We start from the raw sequence: 17,084 nt of genomic DNA on the forward strand, positions 1-17,084 counted from the left end.
GCAATGATATATCCAATCAACTTAGAAGAATTTAAATATTTCCATATGGACTGTATCAGAGAGCACTAACAAAAATATTTAGCAAATGGAATGCAATGCTGCACTAATAGTTTATATTTTTCTGCCTAGTTATCCAAAAGTAGTATTTTCTAAATAAATTATTTAATACTCATATTATTATAGGTACCTGTCATTGTATTTACATAATTAATAATTTTTTTGTACTTGAGTCTCTGTTTCTGCTGGAAGGCACTCAAAGTGTTTGCAAATTAAAAGCATAAATTTACCGTATTTTTCGCTCTATAACACACACCCGACCATAACACGCACGTAGTTTTTAGAGGAGGAAAATCCGTAGGCATGCCACCCGTAGGCATTCCCTCCATAACACGCACAGGCATTTCCCCTTACTTTTTAGGAGGAAAAAAGTGAGTGTTATGGTGCAAAAAATACGGTATATCAGAATCTCTATAGTGACATAGTACCTCTTCCTTCCACCATCTGATCAGCCACAAAGAGAAGTGATGAGGGTAATCTGGCTTCTCTTTTGAACATATAATAAACACTTAAGCCATCAGAAAAAACAAAGGAGTAACCAAAACGATTAAGAGGTTGGAGTAACTGCTTTTTAAGGAAGATTACAATATTAATCATTTAGAGCAGGGATGGCCTGTCCTGGTTTGATGCTTGAGGTGAACTGGGAAGGTGCCGCCCAACATTGTCTGCTCCCCTTGACACCCCTGTGAAGCCTTGCTTACCAAGGTCGCATGGCTGCAGTTTCTAGTTCCAAGAAGATCTCATGGAAGCCTCTGTGTGATTCAATGGGGCTCTCCCAAGATCTTGCCAAACCTCAGAAGCCATGGCAACTGTTCCTCCTTGCTTCTCCTGTAGTGGTGGGGTGAGGAGCATGTCTGTGCAGGTACCCCTTGGATTTTGTTGCCTCAGATGAGCTGGCGGTAGTTTAGAGACCAGTAAGAAGGCATGTGACATAGGTATGTAAATTATGAATGTTGTGTTCGAGAGAAGGTTTGTGCCCTCTCTCAAAAATACTAGAATAGGATTTCCAATGAAGCTGAATTCTGGAAATTTCAGGACAGACAAAAGGAAAATATTCCTTCCCACAGTGCATAGTTTAACTAATGACTTTTTTCTACTAGTGGTAATGATAGCCACCAAATTGGATGGCTTTAAAAGAGGATCAGACAAGATCATTGAGGATAAGGCCACCAGGGGCTGTTAGGCAAGATGGCTATGCTCCAGCTTCACTGTTGGATGCAGTACGGTAGTAGGGCTGTTGTAACCTACCTTAGATTATTTATTTTATTGCATTTCTATCCCACCTTTTCTGCAAGGAGCTCAAGGTGGCATACATGGTTCTCCCCCTCCACATTTAAACCCCACAGCAACCCTGTCAGGTAGATTAGGTTGAGAGGCAGTGACTCACCCAAGGTCACCCAGTGAGCTTCATGACTAAATGGGAATTTGAACACTGGTCTCTGAGCTCCTAGTCTGATAGTGTAACCACTACACTATACTCTTGATCTAGATCAGATTGTGACTTGGTAATGAATCACACCCCCCAGTTGAAGACCAAATGCCTTAGAGTACATCAACCCTTGTGAATATATATAAGACCATCTCAAATAGCTTCATGAACCTGATGATGTTGCCCATTGTATACAAAACTTGGTGTTGTAATAAATTAGACAATGCACCATCAGATCTAGGGATTCCTGTGGATGTGAAGAGTTCTCATGTAGGCAGAAACATTTACCATTCTGTTCTGTATCAAATAGAGATCTGTTTGCATCTCCATTCCAGACGCTGACAGTTCTCCTGTATGAATTGTGTTTGTGGACTAGTGTTCCATTGGACATAGTTTCAAGGCTTTTGTCTTCTCTTAAGATTAGTGTGATCAAATATTTGACTGGAACTGAAGGGTTAGAACAGAGAATCCTTTTTCTATCAGACTCTTCCTATCCAACCATCCCCAGCATAAAAAATAAATCAATTGGCAGTCTGTACACACACAAGGAGTATTTCTTCACACAGCATGTAATTATAGAATCCGTTGCCTCAGGGTGTTGTGATAGCTGTTAGCATATGTGGCTTTTAAAAAGCTTAGACAAATTAATGGAAGATGCTCTGTCAATGGCTATTAACCATAAATAAATAATGGCTGAGAAGACCCCCCCCCCCTCCTGGTACATTTCTGATTATTCTAATAAACAAAAGACCAGGAGTCCATGAATACAGTCACTGGTGGCTACTAGCAATTTAATTTTGGAGACTAGCAGAGAGATAACTCAGAGTTTATCCACACCTACCTTTTACCCTACACTTGTCAGGCTCAGGTCTCTGTGTTAAAGCTCTGTGTCTGAGCACTATTTTTCCACTCTGGAGCTTTCCTCGTGAAAACCCGCTCTTTAAAGCTGAAGTGCAATGAATGGCAATTCAGGTTTTCTGTGGGTTGCCATTTGCTCCAATTCAGCAGTAAAGAGTGGGTTTTTGCAATGAAAGCTTCAGGGTGAAAAAAAAAAGAGCACTTGAACACAGAGCTTTAAAGCATGGACTGTGCCTGGAAAGTGTGGAAGAAAGATAAGTATGGTTAAACCCACAGTATGTTCTGCCACAGGAATAATGTCTAACAATAGTCTGTGTCTTGTGCTGCGAGGAAATATTAGGGTCAGAGGCTGAAGGGGAAGTGTTATTACAAACACACATATCTCCCACCCGTTCACTGGTCCTGAAATCATGATAATCAGGCGATGGTTACAAGCAGGATGGCCTCAGTTTGCATCTGTGAAGCAAGAAACCTGTCTGGCTACCAAGTGCAGCAAGATTTGTGGATCTCTGAAACTGAATTTGGTTTTTTCCATGATACCCTGATTGTGCAGTTTCCAGGGACTTCTGATTGATGACGGCTGTTGTAGAAGGAATGTTATGCACTTCTGTTCTGATCTGCTGCAAACATTTCATTACCATTTGGAAAAAAAATGCTCAGGAGACTAACACTGGATTGTCATAAAGCAAATTTTGTGTAAATGGAATTTTGGGCTGTCTGCCTTTTAGCATGGGCATTTCAAGACAAATATGCTATTCCAGAAAGTTGGACAAATGTTTCTCTCTCTTCAGTATGGATTGTGCCAACAAGGAGGCAACTAAATAAATGTTAGGTCCTTGAAAGTAAGTAGTGAATTCTTTCTGCCCATCTCATCTTCTGAAAGGTTTGTGTTTTCAAACAACTGAAGAAAGTCCTTCCCTCAAAACCTTGTTAGATGTACAAATGCAAATGTTTACAGATGAGTGCAAACTCTTGGCTTTCTACATCTGGGGAAGTCGATGTATTAACAACATGTGGTTGTATAGGTAATGAGGTATGAAAATCAGAGTTTGCCTCTGGTCAAGTTTATGACAACAGCAACATCAGGAAGATCCTAGCATATACTTAACAGATGTGGTCCACAGATTTGTGTGAGGGTCTGCTCCCCCCCCCCCTGCAATGGGACTCAGGAGTGGTTGTGCATGCCTCGAATGTGCGCAGATGGGGAGTTGCCTGTAATTGTTTAGTTTATATATGCGTTACTGAATTAAAAGCATTGAGCGTTGACTGTCAGGAAATAATGTGCAGGAATTACCTCAAATAAGCACACTAATCCAAAGCATGCGTTAGAACAAGAGGAGACTGTGGTCACTTTGCTCCTTCACAGTCACTACACTGCTGCTGTGCTGAGCAAAACCATAGTTTGGCTTAGGATGTTGTCCAAATCTAGCCTCATGGTTTAGCTCTCTCTAGGTTATTATTATCATTGTCATTATTCTCATTATTAATTTTTTTATACTATCCAGGGGTTCCAGATGCTTACCCATGGTTTGACTTCCTTGGAATGAGGGATAGCGCTGACTGTGGTGTCTTTAGGAATTATGGTTTATTTGCATACATATATACAACCTGAGCCTATGATGGAGGGGCTCACAGCATTAACACCTCATAAGGTCTTTCTTCTCCCATAGCCACAGCAACGGATTTCAGCTGAAATTAAGCATGTCTCTCCTCTGGCTTCTGCCTGCTTCTAGCCCAGCACACACACCACTCTGGCTTTTGTCTTTCTCACTAACATCCATTTGCCCTCTGGCACAGAGCAGATTCCTTTGTCAGAGTAGGGACCCATGTTGAAGTAAGAGTAGTGAAAACGCAGCTAAGCAGCTCAAGTCATATACATGACTGACACCCTTCTCTGGAAATTAAACCATTGTCTAGACTTTAACTTTCAAAAACATTACTTGCAGAAACTTATAGTTATACAGTCGTACAGAGCCGTCTTTCCCATAGGGGTTAGTGGTGCATTGTGCCAGGGCACTGGCCTCTAAGGGGCGTCCCAGCAAGTGGGGGAGCTGTGCGGCTTTGCCGGCGGCCTCCCCTTTCCCTGCATGCCCACCAGCTGCATCCTGCCAACCATAAAGCTGGCGGGCATGCAGCTTCCCTCCCAAGACTCCTTGGGAGGAGAGCGATCCTCGTAGAGGCTTGGGAGTGAGGTTGTGCCCCTCCCAAGCCTCCTCGGGAGGAGAGCGATCCCCGCAGAGGCTTAGGGTGGAAGCTGCGCCCCACCAAGCATATGGCTGGCGGGCGCGCAGCTTCCCTCCCAAGCTTCTGCGGGGATTGCTCTCCTCCCAAGGAGGCTTGGGAAGGAAGCTGCGCTCTTCTCTCATGGAGGCTTGGGAGAGGCACAACTTCACTTCCAAGCCCCTGCGAGGTTTGCTCTCCTCCCGAGGAGGCTTGGGAGGGAAGCTGCGCTCTCCTCTCGTGGAGGCTTGGGAGGGGCGCAACTTCACTCCCAAGCCTCTGCGAGGATCGCTCTCCTCCCAAGGAGGCTTGGGAGGGGCGTAACTTCACTCCAAGGCCTCTGTGGGGATCGCTGTCCTGCAGCAGCATGGGGGAGAGCTGCGCCTTCCCATGGCTGGCAGTGCGCAACTACGGCCACCCCAACACTATCTGTAGTAATTTGGGGCGCTGGGCGGATATTTGCACCCCGGCGCTGCATCTGCTAAAGACTTGGCTGTCAGACTTAATCCGTTCCAGGAGTCCGTTCGTTTCCCAGAACCGTTCAACAACCAAGGTGTGGCTTCCGATTGGCTGCAGGAGCTTCCTGCACTCAGTCAGAAGTTTCGGAAGCTGCATAAGCTGTGTTGGACGTTTGGCTTCAGAAAAACGTTCACAAACCAGAACACTCTACCTTTTTACTGAGATGGGAATTTTGAGAACACTTTTTTCTTTTCTTTTTTGCAACATTTGTTATATGTCTTACAGAACCTACTTCTCAAAGATCTGGAATTTAAACATGTTCTGAGAACGATTTAAGTTGAACGTTAAGCTAATTAAATAATTGTGTTGCAAACAAAAATGTAAATTAAAAAAGCATTTGTATTAAGACATTCAGTGAATTTTTCTTCAGGCTGTTAAACCATCATTAGTAACCAAGTTAGAAGCTATTTTACTATGGATTTTCACACTGCTAGCATTTCAAATCACATTATATTTCAGTAGAATAGCCTGCCCACAAATACAGGCCTTGTGAATGCCGTTTGTAATTAAAACATGTTAGAATACATTTCACAGTTTATTGATAGTGAAAATGAGCATCTTCTGTTAACCTATTCTAGGAGGGAATTAGCTAGCATCTTGGACTGGATAGAGCTGTATGAGATGAAAATACATTGGCAAAGCTTCAAGCAGTTTGGAGGCTTTGTTTCTATTATTTTCTAAAGCCCCCATTGGTAGGTGATTTGAAAGCTGTACAAATTTAAAGCAATTAAATAAAATGAGGCCCAATGGCCCAGAAAAGCAGATACACTAATAAACAACAAAATAAATATTCCAACTGTTACAGCTTCAGACCAGCACTTGGGAAAGACAATGTAGATGCAAATAACAAAACCAGACCCACTACTGCCAAAAGGATGATTAACTGTAAGAAGGACCACGCTGGCGATATTTTTATGTTGGCTGCTTATAATTTTCTTTCTCTGCTACCTTATTTCCCCTGCCTTTCATGTGTTTCAATCAAAAGCATATAATGCTCCTACTGGAACTTATCTGCCAACTTTCTTTTTAATATGCCTCAGGCTTCATGTTTCTCAAGGTGGATGGTGTCCAAAAGACCACCTAGTCCAACATTCTACTTCAAAGACAAAATGTAGTCATATCAGATGATACCAAACCAAATGAACCTTTGCAAAGAATTTGCTCACATAAGTACTTTTCGACTTTTCTAATCATGGCAAAGGATGCATGAAAGTGTTCCAGTTCACAAGTGGGCCACCCGACATACTGTAAATTATATTTGTAGTATTCTTCATTCTATGAGGTTCTTGATAACTCTTACCTAAGTTGTATTTCAACATTGTATGCTGATGGTGGTTTTATGCTATATAGTATTTTGGGTTCTTCATGTTTGATCAGTGTATTCTTACATAAAACATGGTAGAAACATGTCCTATTGTTCCACGGAGACATACCCTGTGATTTAAGGAACCAGTCTACTGTACTCTTCATCTCAAGACAAGGGAAGTGCAATACCCTAATCAGATTTAACAATAGCTTAGTTTAACACTGCACAAATGCTAACTACAGTTGATGATAACCAGGCTCTTTTTTAATCAGGGCAACAAGTCCACTTCAAACACTTGCTTCAATCTCAAGTTAAAACAATTAGTGTTGACCATCATTAGTGTCTATGTAGATGTGACACTAAAACAATGTGAATTAGCTTCAGAGAGGAGATTTTGAAGGGTGCGTACATTCTTGAGGCTGACTCCTAATTTGAAAACTGTGGAGCAAGTTTGTATCGAGCCAGTTTTACAGCTGTATTTGATTTCTGTGATCTCTAAGAAAGAGGCTTGGCAAGTAAATACAGAGGAATCTTATGCAAATTTATTCAGAAGTAGGTCCCATTGTGTTCAGTGGAGCTAACATATAGAATTTTGCTTCTATATAATGGAGGGCAATAAACTACAGGTGCACAGGGCATTTAAGGGTACTCTGCTACATTAGCCTGGAGTTGGCAGGGGAAAATGGGAAAAACCTGTCTGGCACAAGTATTTATTATTATTTATTGAATTTATATACCACCCTATACCTGGAGGTCTCAGGGAGGTTCACAGAAAAGATCAACATAAAAACCATAATATATATAATCAAAATAAAAACAACCCAATAAACCCCCACAACCCAATAACACCCTCCAAGTAGTAGGACTTGGGATGTGGTGCTTGCTGAACTGCCCAACCAAAGTTTAGGAATGCTTTGCTAGCATCTTAGAAAGACAAGGAAAAGCCATTATATTGATACTCAGTGTGACATACCTGAAATACTTGTGTTTGGACAACATGCAAAATATAAGCTACTAGTGAAGTTTTTAAATGAGACATCTCCATATAGTCAGAATTTATTTTTTCTTTAATCATTCTTATGGTTTTTATTCTGCCCTTTAGTGCTGATTGGCATTCCTAGGGCACCTCACATAAAGCAATAAAAATTTTACCTGGGTATTTAAGTTGTTTGCTGCGTAAGCAGGAGGAACTTTCCTGCCTCAAAGTTACAAGTCTTCCTGCATGCTGTTATAGAATCACAGATTCATAAAACGGTAAAGTTGGAAGGGATCCCAAGGGTCATCTAGTCCAACCCCTGAGATACAGGAATCTGAACTAAAGCATCCAGGGCAGGTGGCCATCGAACCTCTGCTTAAAAATCTCCAATGAAGGAAAGTCCATCACTGTTGGAAGGGAGCTGGTTACAGTGCTTACTGTCAAAAAGTTCTTGCTGATGTTTAGTCAGAATCTCCTTTCTTGTAACTTGAAGCTATTGGTTTAAGTCCTACCCTCCACAGCAGGAGTAAACAAGCTTACATCATCTTCCATGTGACAACCTATCTGGCTGGGTTGCCTCAGCCATTCTGGGTGGCTACTCATGCATAGTCTTGCTTCATGATTTCCCCTTTCTTCCATATCTTATATATGCCCTTCTTAAATCACAGCTCATCTGTATGCTCCTTATGCAGCCACACCTGTTTCTTTAGATGCCTCCCATTTTTAACTTTCTTATTACATTTGAACCTTCAGTATTTCACCTTTAAGAAACTCCCATCCATCTTGGATTCCCTTCTCTTTGAGTATTTCTGATCATGGGACCTCTCCCAGTAGTTCCTTAAGCTTGTTGAAATCAGCCTTTTTGAAGTTGAGAGTGCATGCCCCACTATATAAATACCATGTTGTCCCACACTGGATGATGCACAAGTCAAAGGTTTAGAAATTGTTATTTTCAATTATAGGTGGTTAGGCCATTTAAAAAAAAAAAAGGAATATAAACATTTCTAATTAAAACCCATCATTTCCTGAAAACTTTGAGTATATAGAAATTTCAGGCAAGAAAGGAGACCTCTCCACTGCACATGATTTTTTAAAAAAATCTTATTCTATGTCTGCTATTACTGGAAAATTCCAAAGTATTGCATCATCAAACTAAACTTTAAAAGTTAACAAACATTTATGTAACATCTGCAGGAGCTGTACAAAACAAATCAGCAGTGGGGGCCGTATAAATTCAAATGAAATTGATTAGTCAAGTTATTGTATATGCATTGTAAATTTTAATATTTCCCAGCATATTTCATGGTATTTTGAGTTTTGTAACTGTTCGGTTTGGAGTTTAAAAGTACTTGGTATTGATCCAAGCTGGTTCACATTAGCTTCAGTGACAGAAATTGTGTCAGATCTGTGCTCAGATTGCATTGAACATAGTTGAAAATACCAGCAAGAAAGAATTAGGCAAGATTACAATAGGTGATTCATGGGAGACATGTTGATTCATAGAAGATGTGGTTTGCACTTCAAGTAATTTTAGAAGCTAAAGCACAGTACTATTACCTCTGAATAGCTTTCCTTATTTGTCTTCAAAGTCCATCCATTCTTAATGGACTGTCATTTGAAATAGACCTACAGGTGGAAAGATCATGTTATTTTTCTGATTTTTCTGGTTAAAAAGAAATTAAAGGCATGTAATCAAAAGTCATATTACTTATTATTGGGATATTAATAGATTAAGGTGGAAGATGCTTCTTGACATTTACTTTACTGAAACAGTTATTGTTACAGGAAGCTTAAAATATGCAATTTCCCCCAAATGGGCACAAAATTATGTACCCAAGAAAAATTATTTCCCTGAGGCTAATTATACAAATTATTGAAGTCCTAAAAGGTTAATGACTGCAGAGCACTACTGATGCATAGTACAGATTAAATTCCAGTGCCATCTGAATAATTTGCATATCCAGAAGCTTTTACTGGACAAATGGGTGTGACCCAAAGGACAAGTTTCAAAATGGAACTGTTTTTATGTTTGTGATAAAGGTTTTTTGTTTTTCTGTGGTAACATTTAAATTAAGCAGATCTGTTCTAAATCACATTACACCTTCTTAGTTATCTTGTTGGCTGGTTATAGAGCACTCATTGCTACCTGATGGTAAATGTTTCTAGAGACTTTAAAAGAACAGTTTGCTGAAAAGGCATTGCCCTAGTGCAAGCAAGTTCTGTGAAAAAATGTGTAGAATTTTCTGCTATGTGTAACTATTTTGCATGCTTAATGTTGTTTTCAGTTTGGTACTCTGTTGAAGATTCATATCCCAGAGATTCATGAACAATGGATGGGAGCAGTATGCAATCTTTATATGCTTAAAAATGGTACCGCCAAATAATGATTCTAAAGCCAGGATCCGAAACATCCCAGGACTAGTTCCATATGCCCAGTGGAGTTTTGCACTTGTGATTCTCAGATAGACCCTGTTTAATACCCTCTTATTGGAGCATTACTTAGTTGGGCATGCTGTTAGAAAAATCAATAAACCATGTCCTAAATATCCTTGAGTGCACAGAATTAGTTGCATAGTTCTATAATAGGGTTGTCAATCTTTTGGGGTCCCTGGACATATTTGAAAACCAGAGGAGCTTTTGGGCACCATAAACAGATTAATAATAATAATAATAATAATAATAATAATAATAATAATAATCCACCCATCTGGCCGGGATGCCACTCACAGCCAACCTCATACCACAATCTGTTCTATTGGCTACAATAAAATATTTCTTTTAAGCATGAAGACTAATCTGGTTCTGCTGCATGAGGATTCCCCACCCCCTGTTGCTTACTGAAAATACATTTTTGTACCTATGCACAATGTGGCGAGCTTCAGCCAGAGGTGCCATCTTGCACCCAAAATTGGTGTGTGTGTGTGTGCCTGACTCACGTTGCGCACATGACATCATGCACATGTCATGCATCACGTGTGCAACATTGCATTGTTGGGAGGAGGTCGATTTCAGAGCCCAGTGCAGTGCAGCTTTCTCTCTTGCACTCAGGAGGAGCCAGCCACTGAATGACACCGTTCTTGGCTCGGCGCTTGGCTTCCCCTGCCCCTTCAATATTGAGGGGTTGGGCCCCTTGCCATCAGATATTGAGGTGACCGAAGACACCTCTGCCCCTAGGAGTTGTCATGCCTGTCCTTAGCACAATGCACCCTCCCCTTCTGGGTGGACAAAATGTGGAGCCCTGTCTGGTCATAGGACTGACCAACAATTATCACAGATGTTATATTTCAGGTATACACCCTGGGAGGAGGGGTAAAATATATACAAAAAACAAAACAAAAACCCACACAATTTAATTCACTATAATCTGCTAGCCTTCATTAGTTCTGTCTTTACTGTTAGACCGTGGTTAAGAATGGAGACACCCAAGTCTGGCTTATACAGTATTTGAAAGCATGAAGAATTTTAAATAGACTTCAAACTTTCCAGAATGTGTTTACAGTCTAATTCTTTTTTAAGCCACGAGGAGTTAATTTTAAAAAGCCACAAAGACTAAGTCACTTGTAAAATGAAGTTAATAGTCAAAATGTCTTAAAGAGAACAGTGTTTTAATTATGATTGTGAATTTGATACTGAGAAGTCAGTTTATTATCAAAACTAGATATTCTAGTCTATATTTTCTGTAATATAAATGACTTTTTTACTCCTTTTACATTACTTAAGAATTTATAAAAGAACCTTCCATGTTTGTGTTTCATTCTAATAGGTTGTCAGATTGATAAATCCTTGGTGTTCATTAACTTCATGTTATAATGAAGCATCTAATGTAATGTGTGTGATTCTGTCATTCATAGCTCTATACAGTATTTGGCTCTTTTTTAGCTGCACATAAATGGTACAATTAAACATTTGGTATACCCCTCATTTAGGAAAATTGGTCTTTTAGGGACCTGTGATTCAACAAATTTCTAATTTCCCATTCAAATGGCTTGGCTGGCAAAAGAGGTCTTTTATTTGTCCTTCATACAAATAAAGAAGGCCTAATGTTAATCTTCTTTTTATGACGGATGCAATTAGTTCCCAAATATGTAAAACTAATAAACACAATATAATGGGGACAAAAGGGCATACATGTCTAATGAACATTAAAAAGTGGGCTTCTTGAAATATTCTTTGTGGCATATTATGTATGATAGCTTGAACTGGGAAGTTCCAGCCAGTGCACCATGCAATTTCAGTGAGTTTACTCAATACAGGGCTTGCTATTTCTGAACACTTGGTCATGAGTTCCTATTCACCTCAGCCAGTTTCTTAATAAGAGACTAAGATGCATTTAAAAAGGTAAAGGTACCCCTGCCCGTACGGGCCAGTCTTGACAGACTCTAGGGTTGTGCGCCCATCTCACTCAAGAGGCCGGGGGCCAGCGCTGTCCGGAGACACTTCCGGGTCACGTGGCCAGCGTGACATCGCTGCTCTGGCGAGCCAGAGCTGCACACGGAAACGCCGTTTACCTTCCCGCTAGTAAGCGGTCCCTATTTATCTACTTGCACCCGGGGGTGCTTTCGAACTGCTAGGTTGGCAGGCGCTGGGACCGAGCAACGGGAGCGCACCCCGCCGCGGGGATTCGAACCGCCGACCTTTCGATCGGCAAGCCCTAGGCGCTGAGGCTTTTACCCACAGCGCCACCCGCGTCCCTTAAGATGCATTTACAAAGTATTTTACATGAGCCCCTCCTTCTTGGCAAGTTGGACAGAGTTTGTTTATCATATGATGTCAGGGTCTAACCTTGTACCTTTTTACACTTGAAGTAAGAGCCAGAATGCACATGATGGTAGCAGACCCATAATGTCAGGTCCAGTTAAAGGTGCTCACATTGGTTAAAGCTCTAAACAACTTAGACCCGAATATCTGAGAGGGTCTCCATCCTGACAGGCCCTCTGAAGTGTTAAAATGAGCAGAGTATTTTCACTGCTCTCAAAAGTTCACGGGGTGGTGGTTGGGAGAAGGCACACTCCATGGCAGCCCCTAAATTGGCCTTCCACACAGAGGTGCATCTCTCTATGTGCACGCGCATGCACACACAGCTTTGACAGAGAAATCTGCTGCTCCTTTGCACAAACCATATTTTTACCACTAATGTCCTTTTAAACCTTTGCCTCTTGGCTTCTTCTGGTATGTCTTTTGCTAAAAGTGTATTTCAAGCTCTGCAGCTCCTGTTAATTACTTATAACCTTGTGGTTCTCTGACTTTCTTCCCTCCTTCAGTTTTAATTTCTCACCATTGGTTATGTTTCACATGTGGAAAAGAGAAATGCATTTGCAAGCTAATTTGCTTTCATCGCTGTCTTGTACGTCAGCCCCTCCAGTTCTGAACACAGCATTCTTTCAAGTTTGTTGTAAGGCAGCCAGAAGTGGGGCACTTTAGAGATATTGTGCATTCCCAGGCTGTGAACCTTACCTTTCAGGTGTGCTTGCTGTGTGCCTCTGTCCCAGGCAAGTAGGTCAAAAACTTTCTCACTACATGGATGGCCTTTAACTCATTAAGGATAAGGCTATCAATGGCTCCTAGTCACAGTGTTGAATTATCTTCTCTATCAAAGGCAGTATGCCTCTGAAAACCAATTTTGGGTACACAAGCCAGAGAGTGGTATTGGGCTCATGGCCTTCCCATTGGGACATTTGATTGGTGACTATGGGAAAAGATAGCTGGATTAAATAGGCCTTTGGTTGGATCCAACAGGGTTCTTATTTTGCTCTAAAATAATCCTACCTAGATTTAGTTTATTTACCCTCATCCAGTCAGTAACTGAATCTAAACAGGCACACAGAGACCTAAATGCTAACTTGAATATGATGTAAGGGAGAAATAGAGCCAAGTCATCAGTTTATATTGATGACAGCTGACCCATATAACCTTTCCCATAAATTTAATATAGATGTTAAATAGAATGGGTGAAAAAGAGAACCCTAGACTCGGCTAGGGATGGACATTTCTGAAGATCTTGATGTTGAGCTAATCCTCCCAGATTTTTTCTAATTCTATCTTGCTTCTTGATCGTCATTAGAGGCAAGTTAAAATAATGACAAATTTGCTTTTAAAAATGAAAAATCCTCATGTATTATATGCATTTATACCTATAATATTATATTTATATTATATGTGTATACGCTCCAGCTTTCCTAAAATAACATATTATATAAATACGCATCATATAAAATAACGTATAATCATTTTCTTTTTCTAAAGAAACCAAATAATTTTCCTTTACCACCTTTTTTATAATCTCCCTACAACAATGTAAATGATAGTAAAAATCTAAAACTACATTGTGACAAAGCACAGAAGCCACAACAAAAACAGTACAGAACCTTTATGACTTTATCCTAAAACAAGAAGTTAGAAATAGCATATCACCAAATCTATTTTGCTGTGTATCACAAAAATGAAAATGAAAGTGATAAAAGAGGTGCTAAGGTACATGCAGTTCTAGTGCATTTAGTTATATTTCTCAAGCCTGTAGGGATGCCCTTTTTGAGAATAAATGTTTATTTTCATTCTCAAAACTATTCAGTGACAACAATTTTGGGCAAAAAAAAAAAAAGTGACTGGGGGTATTGGGGCGATAAATGGTGATGGCTTGTTTATGTGTTGCCACAAACTCTGTACAGTATTAACCATTTCCCTGTACTCATTAAAAGGCTCATTAGCTGCTGGGTGGGGCACAGCAGGTTGATCTGAGATGTGCAATTCCAGAGTATTTTTCAGAGTATTTCCATAAAAGCTGTGTGTGTGTCAATATCTACCCAATACTTTTTTTATAATACTTTCAAGTTAGAGAAAAAAGTATTTTGGATAATGAAAAGTTAAATTGATCTTTTTGCGGAGAAAGTGGTAGAAACAAGTGTTCATCACATTTTAAAAGTGTTTATTTATTTATTGGGCATGGAGGTGTAAGTATAAATAATACATGAATTAAAAAACGTGGCATGGCTTAATTTCTAAATAGCATAGTCCCCAACTGCCCCCCAAATATCAGGGCCATCACGAAAACCCATCTCACTATATAGACTTCTCACTATATCATGCAAAATCAGGATTTCTGCATTTGGGAAGGGGGGTTAGGGGAAGGAGGAAGAGGTAACCTGGCCCCTCATGTTGACACAGCTGGATCTATGGGGAGGGGAGGGGTTACCAGTTGCTGCTGCTGCTGCTGTGCTCTTCAGATCTGCCTGTCAGTACCACTTAATGCATCTGACTATGGTGATGGGGGAGGCAGGAATGGCTTAGCAGGGCTCGGCTTGCACAGGGACCCTTCTGTGGTCATAGAGACTACATTGTTGGAAAGGAAATGCCGCATTATAAACATCCAGTGCTGGTGCCTCCTCTGATGCCCAAGGTGTACAGATGGAAGCCTCATGGTTTTATCACAAATAATCTAAAGCACCCACATATAATGAAGGCATCTGCCGGTATGGTATTGTTACATATTCCTCTGAGTAACAGCCATTGGGGCAGCTCAGCCAGCCCTAGCCTTTCCCTGTATTCCATAAATATAGTATAGGGGGATTGGGAGGACTAATGTAGAATAGAATGTCCCTATTTTCATCTGAGAAATGTTGGAGAGTTTGAAACAGGAGGATTGGAGTCAATGTTGCTTGAAAATAATACTTGGACAGTTTTGCATGGAAGCTCTTTCCCTTTCCATAGGTCTGCGAAGAATATTTGATTTTTTTCAGTGAGGAGACAGTGGCACTCTGCACATGTGTAATAGCACACTTTCCTAAATAAGTACTGGAAGCTACCCTGGCATCTTCATTGCATATCTTTAGGCATCAGGCAAAAATATCCCTCTTTTCCCAGGCCATTTGCTAATTAAACAATCTATGGCCTTTTAGTGTGTGTGTGTGTGTGTGTGTGCGTGTGTGTGTGGGTGTGTGTTGGGGGTGTTGTTTTTGTTTGTTATTATGGTACCAGTATTTGTTTTTGTGGGCAGTTTTTATATTGTAAAGTGTCCTGTGATGTTTGGATGAAGGGTGGTATAAAAATGTGAATAATAATAATAATAATAATAATAATAAGAAGTAGTAGTAGTAGTAGTAGTAGTAGTAGTAGTAGTAGTAGTAGTCGTAGTCAGCAGCCACCTCTGGGTACAAACATTTAATACAACTGAAGAAACATATAGTACTTATAACTAATAAACCTACCACTGAATACTATTTTGTATAAGTATGTAGAAATAGCTCACACTAGAAATAAAAAGATTATATAAGAAGCAAGAAAGGTGTTCTGGAGCTAGGCTAGACAGCACAATAATGAATGGCTGCCATCTAAAAACAGGATCTGTGTCTATCTTCTATTCCATACTATTTAGTATGTAGAAAGTCATCATAATTTTCTACATAGTTAGGAAATTTACAGTTAAGTTATAGCTAATGTCAGAGCAAAAAGAACTAACTTCCTTAAGGATACTAATTTTGTCATTTGTAATTTTTAATCAAGTAAATATACAATACAGTAGTTGAATAGTTTGTAGCTGTTAATGTAAATCAGCTATTTGAATATTCAAACACTTAAACTGGCTATCTGTAGTATCGGATCTTTTCATTCTTTGTTTGAAGTAATAATTGCACTTCTTTTGCCTGAGGCTCTTAGCTGGATATTGGCAACAGTGAATCTGTTTTAGTATATTTGAAAATCTACTGATGTTAGGTATATATTTAAGGGACTTCAGAATAATTCAATTCAATACAGTATAGTCCTGTTGAAAATACTTACTGAAAGCAATTCAGTTTTTATATCTTGTTTTTATTTAATAGTGTAACTAGAGAATTCCATGGGAAAAGTTGTTTCTTTTTATTATTTTTGTACAGGCTTTTGCCTGTTATTATTTGCTATCTTTGTGTGTCTGTTGTAATCAAAAAGTATATAAAAACATGTGCTCCTTAGGTTCTTACTCTGAGATGTCTCCTTTCAGTCTTTGAACTGATAGACTTTAAAAATGCTCAGAGTTGCTAACTTAACAATTGAAAACTTCAGTCAACAGAATATTTATGGAAAGGGAAGAAACTTGGACAGCCTGAGTGAGCTTACTATGCATATCACTATTTTAAACAGACTTATGCCCCTCAAAAGAGCTGTTAGTCAGTTTTCTGGCCCTTTTAGGGAATTTATTCCATGGATTTGTTCAGAATCATGGTTGGGAGTTGCCTGGTTATTCCTGCTCTGCCAGCCAGTCTGAAAGGCTGTTCCCTCAGTAACATGGAAGACTTTGGAGAACCTACCAACCTTGGTTGGAGGGAGGAGCCATCTTGAAGGGAGTAATGCCCTCCAGGATCTACTGGAAATAGAAATTGGTTTCAGATTTTATTTTAGGGCACATGCTCTCCCACTACATAAACTAGACCTAGTCGGTGAGCCATGAAAGATTATGGTAGGATTCAGTTTCAGTACTTGCTTGATACTAATGTTGTTATAACAAAACCATAGTGGCTTTACCCTAGTGTTACTGAAGAACCTTACACTATTCACAGGGAAATGACACGCTTTTCTTAGTTTGCAAATATGAGGCTGCAAAGTCATGAACATTATCAGGATAGAATTTCGAGGACTTCTGAGTAAATATGTATGGGACTGGGATGTTAGCTAAATAAAGTGAGTTTCACTCATTATCTCGACTGAGGTTAACAAATGGTTAACCTAGACTGAGGTTAACAAATGGTTTC

At 39.9% G+C, this 17,084-nt stretch overlaps 1 protein-coding gene across 6 annotated transcripts in view; it reads left to right on the forward strand.

Moving 5' to 3' along the window:
* The window catches only part of SDK1 (sidekick cell adhesion molecule 1), a 588,002-nt gene that overhangs the window by 31,156 nt on the left and 539,762 nt on the right, over nucleotides 1–17,084 (forward strand). The gene's annotated exons all lie outside the window — the stretch shown is intronic.

This window comes from Podarcis muralis, chromosome 14 (genome assembly GCF_964188315.1).
Source record: "Podarcis muralis chromosome 14, rPodMur119.hap1.1, whole genome shotgun sequence".
Lineage (NCBI taxonomy): Eukaryota > Metazoa > Chordata > Lepidosauria > Squamata > Lacertidae > Podarcis > Podarcis muralis.